We start from the raw sequence: 8,835 nt of genomic DNA on the forward strand, positions 1-8,835 counted from the left end.
CTAAAGAGATTTTTAAACACAGTAACTTTAAAGGTGCTTAAGCCTGAGAGAAGGCCTAGGTAGTAAAAACAAAACACGCTTTCTTGCCAGAAGCTGTAATCAAGTACCTCACTTCACAGGTTGACATGAGAAGCTTGTCTCTTCAGAAGTTCGATAACCATGTCCCACTGCAGTTTAAAGTCAGTTTTCAGACTGCTGGGACACCCTATCCTGAAGCAAATTAATTCTGTTCCTGACCATACCAAGGACCAAGTCCTTCAAACTACCAACTCTAGAATACTTCTAAGAATAAGGTGAGTTTTTAATTATTCTTGTTATTACTGAAAAGTGTCAGCAGCAAGCTCACTATCACATTTACTGTCACCATGTTATCATGTGCACATCAGATGCCCCCAGCTTCAATGACAAGTGTACACCCAATCCCTGCCAACAGTCAGTCCCACTCACAGAGAGGCTTTTGTGTGCTTCTCAAAAGCCTAAAACATCTTTTTCCAGTCTATGCGTACAGACACATGTAAAGGGACACCAAAAGGGACTGGCTTACAAAGTTACTGAATCCCCAAAACAGCACTCTTAGGTTGTGGAAACCAGTCATAGCCCCTGAACCACGTGTCTGCTTGGGCAGGCATTGCCACATTCTGCATTTGCAGCTTTGTGTACCAGGCTTCCAGCCCACAAACAGCACTTTTAATGTTACTCTGTTTTCAGATATTACCCTGAATTTCTGGCTGGACCTTTGCTTGCAGACAGACAGCCTCCTGGCTCTGTTGCTTCTTACAGGTTTTGATCATTTGCATCAGCTGAGAAACTGGCTCCTATTTTATGGATTTTTTTTTCCCCTCTGAATCACAGTCTCTGGACTAAAATGGTACCAAAATCTCTGCAGACTTCTCCCTCCCCCAGTGATTTCAGCTGTTTTTATTGCTCTGAGGCACCAGACAGTTTTGTTAATAACAGTAAATCCTTTTAGCCTCTGGTTAGTGCAGGTTGTGCTGTGATTGACAAGGTAATAAAAGTGTTAATGAGAGAAACTGGCACAGCCAGAGATCAATAGTTGCCAATAAGAAAAACAATTCTGATACTTAATTTTGTAGAATTCCCCCAAAGCGGTTGAAAATACATCACAATCGGTCTATTTTATTGTTTAATAGATGTTCTCTCCCTGGTGGTCTCAGATAGAGATCAAATTAACTGGAGATTGGGTGAAATGGCAAAGAAGAGAGGATTCTTGTTCTCCCAAGTTTGCAGGACTGTTGGGACATGGAGCTCTAGGGCAAAGCACATTTCACATTTCTGAAATAAATGTGTTCGGGGCTACCTTTCCCATCCAGATGATTTCCCAAATCACTCCTTTCTGCACATTTTTCCTGCAGTACAAATACAGGGGGGTGGAAATAGCACACAATGACAGCTGCAGTGCCAATGGTCACATTGAGGTTACGGCCAGAAGATCAACCATAATCAAAATGCTGACTCAGTGGTGCTGTCCCAAAGGTACCAAAAATACAGGTAAGCTGAAGGAGTCAGGGAAGATGCCCTTTGAAAAAGAAAAAAAAATAAGATTAGTGCCAGCCTGTGTTTCTGAGAGCTGATCAGTGTGGTAAAAGTAGATGAAGTGCATACAGCTTGTACCACAGATTATCAGTTTCTTGCTAACAGGCTCCTATACACAGCGCACCCTGTGTGGCCCTAAACACCCTTTAACACCCTAAATCCACTCTCACAAATATGTCTGGTGCCAGATGCATATAAAAGCCTAATCTCATTTCAAGGGCAGCTGTTAAATTTAGGAGAATGTGTGCTGGCAGTAGGAAGCACTGCCAAACTGGAAATGCAGTGAGGGGAGGGAAACGATTTTAAGAGGGGCACAAATAGGCTGTAGGTCAAATGGAAGAGAAACTGCTCTGCATTTGTGAAAGTATGGAAAAGAGGAGAAGAATCAGTCTTTAACTATCCAAAAATGACCGTGAATACATTTGTGTGTGTGTGTGTGTGTGTGTGTATACACATTTTTTATATATATACATTTTTATTTGACACAAGATTTCCATTTCTATCCCTGTACTATGAGGGGTTCAAGTGGTACAGAGAGGAGCAGTAGAGGACACTGGTACAGGGCTGACTTTGGATTCTAAGTTCACCAGTCAAAAAAATCGGTGGCAAAACTTCACCTATCTTTTGACAAACAGCAGAGCCTTGGCAAAGTTGAAGGCTTTTAGAAATAACTTCACTTTTTTTTTTTTTTAACGTGTAGGAATGACACGTAGGCTCTGACATAGACTCTTCTAGTATTACATCCCACAGGTGTCTTGTGGGCTTTAGGGCAGGCACGGGGAGGCTGGCAAATGCAGATGCTCTCACTTGACACTGGAAAAGTTCTGCACAGTGATAAACGCAGGTTAATTCAGCTACACAGGTATGCAGACAGCAGCATAACAGAGAAGTGCTTTTTCTGAAAGTTTTGGTGTAAGCTCAAAAGTGCTGTGAGCCACACTCTCACCTGGCAGGAAAGGAATCGTGACTAAATTTTCCAGCATGGGCCCTTAAGTTTTTGACTAAAACTACATGGATCCAATCCAGATCTAGTTGGGCATGCAAGGTCTCCAAATTCAGTCTCTGACAAGTCAAGTAGGGATTTTTGTGGAGAAAATACAACTAAAGGAGAGCCAAACCATGGGTAGGTAGATCCAAATCTGCTCTTCCTTGCTCCTCCCATCCCATAGCATAATTAAACAAATATTCCTGCTTGTAGAGGGGAATAATTGGAATCAAAGAGCATGAAGAGAGAGATCAGCATGAAAGGATACCCAGATGAAACCAAGGGGTTTGGCTTATCCCTTTGGCTTTATCCCCGTTTTCTCATCCTGTCTGTTTTAATGTGGCACTAAAACCTTATTGTCTGACTGCATTATTATTAATGACAACTGGTATCCCAGAGGTCAGGGTGGCACTGCAGCTTGCCATTCACTTTAATTATTGATGCACATCACCAGCTTCAGAAATAAGAAGAGATAAATCGAGGATTATTGAATCCCATCTTATGCTGTGTGTTATCGTACACTCTACATCCTGATCGGTTCCTATCAGCTTTTCTCAGCTCACTGCAGGAAGGGAGGGGAAAATCAAGAAGGTTTTCCCTTTATGTTTTCATTCTGCCCACATCTTTACAAATTTGGCCAAAACAAATTCTGACCATCACATTAAAGGCTACATCTGCCTAGTGACTTGGCTCATGACCACTATATTTAGGTATTTAGCTCTTTAGATATCCAAATATGAAAGTATTTAGCTCTTTAGCAACACAAATATTTAGATATGTCCACAGTAGTTGTTGCTGTACTTCAGGACTATCACTGAGACAGGTAGAGGTACATGGTTTAGTCTCGTTTAGTGGGAACAGATCAGACTAAAGAGAACTTAAAGATGTAGATAAAATTCAACATTCTCTGTTAAAACACACTATTCACTGTCATTTAACTCAGATTCAACACTGAACTAAGCAAGCTGAATAAAAGCAGGGGAGTGAATGGGTTTTTCAGACAACAAAAAAAAGTAATAATATCTCAAGTGTATGAAGTATTTTCCCAGCAGAGTCTTTCCAACCCAAAGAGCCATCTCTTACATGGCATATTCAAAGAGAGAGAATTTATGGGTGAAAAAAAAATTAACAGATTCTCTGCATCAGCCAAGAGTCTATTCCACATATTGGGCATCCCACTAAAATAATAATAATGTATAATTCATGGAAATGTATGCAAAAGCCAAACGAGAGAAGCTATCCATATGCACTAAATACCCATGCTAGTTTTGAAAGGCAGCTCAGAAGGAATAGTAGCCTTTTATCTATGCTATCATTTACTAGCCAGGTAACTGAGCTCTCAAGTTCCAGCAGACTGCATGCTCCCAAACGTAACTCACAGTGTTTGTTGGTGATAAAACAAGATTAGGAGAATGGGGGTTAGGAAAAAGCTTCCTGTAGGGAACACTGCCCACACCAGTACATGGCTTTTCCACATTTTCATGCAAGGCACAAGTAACCTTGTTAGCTTTTCCTTATATACCTTCAATTATGACCAAGAGGCAGGTTGGCCTGCCACATAAGTTAAAGAAAAGATCTTTGGCAACCCCCCTTTCTGAACTGAAGCAATGAAATATATATATATATGTATATTATACATATACACACCAGCTCAGTTTTGCTCCCTTTCAATGCATGTTGACTACCTCTCACAGATGCAATGACAAGAGGTGCCTGTGGCAATCGCACGGTCCCCTTCTCCTTCGGAGAACTGGCAGAATGAAGGGGAAGAAAAGCCCAGAAGCCTTTTTTAGCCTCCTTATTTTTCTTTGTCACATCATTAAGGGTTCAATGAATCTCCAATTAAATTTCCCTGACTGCTGTCACCATTTTGATTGATAGGTGTCCTTGGATCAACCTCAGTAGGGCATGTTGTAGCACCGAACTCCCCCTTTCCACTCACCATCCATTATCAGCCCCTTGTCATCATTACCTTCACATGTCAGTTCATTTACCACAGGAACGGTGTCACCAACCAATAGGGGAAATAGAAAAACATTTGTTACAAATAGGGAAAAACGTTAATAAATCAGGTTGGGCTTCAGCCTGAAATTCATGGAGAAACAGTTTATCTCCAGTGTGCTTGTTCACCAGTTGCCCTTATATAAAACTCCAAAAACACACACATGCACAAATACAGAAGGAGCAAACAAACAGGGTAGAGCCTGTTTAAAGGTGCTTGTAAAGGTGCAGATAAAGCTAAAACAGGTTTTACAGCTTTGGACTTCATTTTGAACCCCCAAAATATCTGGATCCTTGAGTTAACTTCAAAACCCTGTCACACTAACAATATTTAAGCTACAGAGGCTAAGAGTCCTCGTTACTGACATTTCTGGAGATTTTCTACCAAAATAGTTTTTCATCAGAAAGTAAAAACTTTGTCAAAATCAAAGCCATTTCTACAAAAGGGTCATTTGTGATGAACTCCCCATTGGAAAAAAACCCAAAAAACAAAAAACCAAAAAACCCAAAACAATCAGGAAGAAAGAAACAGGATATTTTATGCTTACAGAAATTTCTTTTTTTCCCATTTCATCTGTTTAGAAACCTTACGATAAAAAAGGTATTAAAAATGAAATGTGCAAAGTACAATATAAAATTTTAAATTTGTGAAAAAAGTATTTAAATTAAGTTTAAATTTAAATCTGATTCAAAAGTTACATTAAATTTTCCTCTAACTTTTGCAGCTTTGTGTCAGAATTTGGCTCTATTTGGGAACTCCTCTGAAACCCAGAATATCTGCATGGGATGGCAGCACCATTCTGTGTTTGGCACCAATGCCAGGAGCCGTGCACACAGATTTCAGGTTACATATGAACTGTCCCACTGACCTAGCTAGGACAATAGCCAGGTTTTTGTTCCCTGTTTGTTCAGCATCTTGTGGAGTATGAATCTGTTTATGACAGACGTGCCTGTCCCTGCTGTGATTTATCACATAAAATGGTCTTTATACATTTCACACCAAGGACTGAATCCCCAAGGACTGACATAGAACTACTGCTGCAATCCCTCTTCTTTTTACCTCTGATCACCATGAAAGGATAGAAACACTCCTAGATGCCTGGCAATTGACAACTCAGCAGGGAAGGCCTGCCCTTCAAAAACAAGTAAGTAAAACCAGAACAGCCTTACTAAGTTATTTGTAAATGAAACCTAACTGCAAGTGTGCTGCAACACACCATCATCCCCATTGCAACAACAGCTCCTGGTATGGGAGGCAGCCAGCACACCTTGCCCCAAAACCCTTAGGGCTCAGTGAAATGCCTCTCATTTGGCATGAGTTTCATCATTTGCTAGAGGTTTATCCACCACAGTAAGAGACACATGTGTGCCTGCAACACACTGGACCGTTTTATCCAAGATACAGTTCAGTCCCTACCTGTAGTTCCCATGAGCTCCATCTATTCCCAGGAAGACAGCTAACCTCACAACAGGGGAAGACCAGCTTTTCCCTTAGGGAATGTTTGGAATACCATCTCAGCAATTAAAAAGCTTCACTGCTATTGAAATTAAGAGGATTAATGCTTTTAAACCCCAGGGATCCCTGGTTCATCAATTCACCAGCACACATTTTTTCCTATCTGGTTTAACTAATTTTAGCTGGATCAGCTAAGGATCCAGGAGCAGCAGGACAGTGAGTTCACATGGGGCAAGAGCCGCTTGGTGAGCAGAGGCTGCAGGTTTGCAAAGGCTACTCCAGAGCACCACAGCACCTTGCAGTTTGCCCTGATTTATTATGCAATTAGCAGTGAGTGTGTCTCAGTGCACCACAAGAGACTGGCAGAGCTCAGTGTTTAAAGCTGACTTTGTACTCAGGCACCTAAATATCTGCCCTGGTTTTCTTCGCTGATTTCAATAAGAATTTTGTCTGAAAATTAAGGTAACTCCTAGAGATTCCCAGTGCAGAAAATCTCAAAGACAAAAAACTATGAACCATAATTTTAAGTGGATGACTTTCATGTAACCTCATCAGACTGAATGCTACAGACATAGAGAAGAAACTTAGTTTACTGTAAAGCCACAGTACAAATGCTTGCTGTGGAACGGAGATGCATAGACAGACCAGAAATGAAGAATTCCTGTGGGAAATCAAGTCATATGGTGGCTATAAAAACCAGATGCACATGGAGACATGGAGAAGGTTTTAAATACATATGCATGGACCATGATAAACACTAGGCCTACAAGGGCTGGGTGGAGCACATGTGGCTGCTCCCCATACCCAGACCATTTCACCAGGTGGGAGAAGATGGGGGTGAACATAACCTTGCAAAGGTTATGTGGTTTCACTTGCCCAATTTTGTCTGTACTTGCTTTTGTTCAGCTGAAATCCTCTGTTTGTGACAAAACTCTCAACTCCTGGGTCCCTCACAAGATGGATCAGCAAAATGACAGTCACCCACTGCAGTTCTCTTGAATATTTGTTCCAGTGGTTGCCTCTTGCTTGGTGGAAAAAGGGAGATAGGGCACGATAATTAACTTGGGGCTTTTTTGGATGGGTATTCTGAAGTCTCCGAGCGTGTCCCAGCTCCCATAGCCTATTGAATGTGCCCTCAAGGCAGCTTTCCTTCCTTTTGCCATTCACAGCAGTATCTCTGTTTTAATTCTTCTGTGCATTATTGAAAGCCTCTAACCTAGCAAGAAATTTTGTAGGGTAGAATCACTCCTCTTTGACTAAAAAAATCTTCTTCTAGTTCTTACAGGAAGATGAGCAAAACAAAAACACAGAGAAAGGAAAAAATTAAGTTAATCTTGGAGGAGAGTGTCCAGAGGTGAACTAGAGCCTTTCATCAACAGGAATGGGATGTAATGCTGCTCTTGCTATCATAGGAGAAAATTCTGCTGCCATAATGTGTCTTTTTCCAGTACTTGTACATTTCTTCCTCTCCTTGCTAGCAAACTGAGAAGATTAAGATACAGAAATGCCAAGCTGCTAAAAGAGCCAGAGCAGACATCAGAGAAATAAAAATGAAATAAAACCCAACTGCACATACCTTTTAGTGATACTGTTTGTAGGAGATGTCTGAATTGCAGTCATAAAACCAGGAAAAAGCACTGAAGGGATGGGAGAGCTCTCCCTAGCACTGCAGGCCATGAGCAAACCCTAGGCTATCCTTGGGCATTGGTCGCTACACACATTTTCCTCTTGCTTTTGCTCAAGACACCAGCTTGACCACATGAAGAAAAGTTTACCTAAAAATAAACCAAGCAATAATTCAGCCTTTTTAAAAAAGTAAATTTAAAATAAACTGTCATTTACAGTCTTAAGACCAAATTTGTCAAGAAAGATTGGCAAGATCTTCTCTCCTGTAAAGCCAGGCTGCTGCCTCAGGTGAACTGGCCCCGGGCCTCCACACTCCAACAGCTGCACCTGGGCCCCAGGGCCACCTGACTGAAACAAGGCCTGAAGGAGAAGCTCACTGGAGGACATTTTTAGCCAACACCACATGGAAAAGCAGCATGTTTGCACTGCCCCTCACACCTCCATGCCTGTGGCTCTGTGTCGATGGCAGGCGCCGGCCTGTGGAGCTCCCCGCGAGCTCCGGCGGCTCTGCGGCAGCCCCACAGGCGGGCACTGCACAGCCCCTTGGCAGTGCCTCGGGGGAAAAATGCATTCAAGAAAGGGCAAAAAGCAACAGTGAGGAGTGAGGGGCGGAAATGTGGAAAACAGCCCTGAAAGCACTGAAAGGAGGGCAAAAAGAGGAAAGGGATAAGGTGATCCCCCTGCAGCCAGTGGAGCAGAAGCCCCATGCCTGAGCTGAGGGGTATTTCCTGCAGCTGTGACTTATTTAAATTAATCATCATTAAATTATCATTTTTGAGAGATGGAGAACAATTAAAATATTATTCCTGATGACTAAGCAAACCTAAGTGCCATGAAAATTAGTTGTTCAGCACCATCACTATCAAAAACGAAGTTCACTTTGGATGTGCAATATGTCTGATGAGCATGGTGAAAAAAAATGTAATAAAAAGTGTTAATTTAGGCAAGTGAATAAAATAAGAATTTTCTGACTATCTATCAGCTGTTTAACAGGGTATCTGCTATCAAATTAAGAAGTGCAAAGGGGTGCAAATCCAGAGAGAGAAGGTCTTATCAAGTTCAGTGTAGTTCAGCTTTCTTGGACCTCACTCAGCTCAGCGCCATTCAAATCATGAAGAGAAACCATCAGAACTACTAAAAAAGAACTAATTGCAAAGGTCTTCTGAAATTATTTCCCAGTGTTAGACTGAAAGGAGATTTTATATTTTTTCCT

General features: G+C 41.6%; 1 long non-coding RNA gene across 1 annotated transcript; it reads right to left on the reverse strand.

Annotated features, from left to right (window-relative positions):
* Positions 1-1,108: 1,108 nt before the first annotated feature.
* LOC111927804 (uncharacterized) lies at positions 1,109-8,159 on the reverse strand. Its single transcript, XR_002863765.2, has 3 exons — positions 8,061-8,159; positions 7,573-7,771; positions 1,109-1,537 (listed from the first exon to the last, which is right to left on the reverse strand). It is a non-coding gene; the product is annotated as an uncharacterized LOC111927804 (long non-coding RNA).
* Positions 8,160-8,835: the final 676 nt, after the last annotated feature.

This window comes from Cyanistes caeruleus, unplaced genomic scaffold, assembly GCF_971803275.1.
Source record: "Cyanistes caeruleus unplaced genomic scaffold, bCyaCae1.hap1.1 HAP1_SCAFFOLD_321, whole genome shotgun sequence".
In the NCBI taxonomy this organism is placed as follows: Eukaryota; Metazoa; Chordata; class Aves; order Passeriformes; family Paridae; genus Cyanistes; species Cyanistes caeruleus.